The following is a 2,294-nucleotide window of genomic DNA, read 5'->3' on the forward strand; positions in this document are numbered from 1 at the left end:
ATATATACACACACATATATATATATATATACATACGTACACATATATACATACGTATATACACAAACAGATGCATGCACATATATATGCTCGCACACATACACACATGTATATAGATATATAGAGAAAGACCGAGAGAGAAAGTCACACACACATATATATATATATACATATATATTTTTTCCCCTATATAAGGGGAAATAGAGAAAAAGAAATAAAAAAACGAACCCTTCTATGTCATCTAACCACGCCGCCATTTTTGATTTAAAGAAACATGGAATGAAATAACGAAGAATGACAACAAGAACATTTGTAGTAGCAACAACGATGACAAATAATGACAATACTGATGATGATGATGATGATGATGATGATGTTGGTTTCAAATTTTGGCAGTGTTAATATTAATAATAATAATAATAATAATAATAATAATAATAATTGAAAATTGAAGCAAGTATATAATGTGAAATAGTGGAAAAATTGAACGAGTATAGTAAAGTTAAATGAGGAAAAGAAAGAAAGAAGAAAAGGAAATGGAGATAAAAATAAGGAAGGAAGAAAGAAAGATAGAGTGGAATAAGAATGGAAAATAAAAAGTAAAGGATATACAGAAAGAAAAAGGAAAATGGAAGTAAGCTAAAAGAAGATTTTTTAAAAAGAGTTACGAAAATGAAAAGCGGAAACAGTGAAATATAGAATAAAATGAGAAAATAAACCTATATAGAATGAACGATGGACAGAATAAAGCAAGAAATAAAAAATTTCAATAGAAAAAAGAATTACAAAAGTGAATTGAATAAGTTGGTTTATAACAGTAAGTTTATAATAGTAACATCTCCATGTATCCGGTGTCCGAATTATGACGATAATGCTGTTTGCGCATGCTAACACAGTTCTTCAGCATCCTATCCTGCACGGGATGCCCCCTCAACTTCAGTAGTTTTCCCAATGGAGGTTCAGGAGGAGATGTGAGAGAGCATGATAATGAATTGTTCTGGTAGGTAACCATTCATCCTAACCACTCTGCAGTTGTCGCTGTACATTGTGGCAATCACCATTGAAGACGGAACCAAAACTGTCTGGCGTGAGAACAACCGCCAAGTATTGGTTGTTGATCTTATAGAAAATTTTTAATTAAAACTAAGAGTTAAAGTTATACCGACTCATAAGGGCAGGTTTCTCGGTTTCCATGAAGTATATATTCTCCACCTGAGCAGGACGCCTGTCCGTCGGAGGATTACTCATTTTTGCCAGCTGAGTGGACTGGAGCATCGTGAAATAAAGTGTTTTGCTCATGAATACAACACGTCGCCCGGTTCAAGAATCGAAACCACAATCTTACGATCATGAGTCCAACACCCTAACCACTAAGCTATGTGCCTTCACCAAAGCTTTTGATTGATCTAAATTGATCAGGGCCCCACACACACTGGAATTTCTCGCAACCGAACGGAAACGTTTTGAAATCCGACCAATTGACCATCTTGGAAGATTCGATCAGCTGACCGAAATTATGTATTTGTCGAAATTCGAATAACTAACCATTTGGGGGAAATTACTCAACTAACCGTTTTATGAAGTTCCTTCGATCACCTGTCCTTTCGAGGAAATTCGATCGGCTGCTTGTTTCAGCAATTGTGATCAACTGAACCATTTATGAAATTGATAATTCGAAAGTTTGTGTAATGAAGCTTGGAAAATTACGTAACGGAAGTTAGAATAGAAAATGCGGCAGTTAAACAAATGTTTTCAAAATTATGTAGCTGTAATTAACATAAAATTCCCATTAGTGAAATTCTTTGACAAGTAACTCGATTTAACATCCGATCAGAATGGATTAGAACTAGTCGGAACCGGTTGGAATCGGCTGGAGCTAAATTGAAATTGAATCAGTTAATGGTCTGAAGAAATTTGGAACTATTGTTTCAGGAAAATACGATAAACTGATCATTTTATGAAATTCGATCAGCTGTCTGTGTAAATTCGATCAACTGTCTAACCGTGTAAATTCGATCAACTGTTTGTTTTAGAAATTCGACTGGCAGACTTCTTCTTGAATTCTAAAACTAGCAGACTTCTTGAATTTTAAACTTCCGTTTGCAGAAATTATATCAATTGTCCGTTTGCAGGAACTCGACAAATTGCCTGATTTACGAAATTCAATCAGCTAATAATTTTCTAAAATTCGATTAATAATGTGTTTGAGTAAATTCGATCACTTTTCCCTTTAGAGAAATTCGATTAACTGATCATTTTCTGATATATACATATACATACATAATTAATATATA

This window comes from Octopus bimaculoides, chromosome 4 (assembly GCF_001194135.2).
Source record: "Octopus bimaculoides isolate UCB-OBI-ISO-001 chromosome 4, ASM119413v2, whole genome shotgun sequence".
Lineage (NCBI taxonomy): Eukaryota > Metazoa > Mollusca > Cephalopoda > Octopoda > Octopodidae > Octopus > Octopus bimaculoides.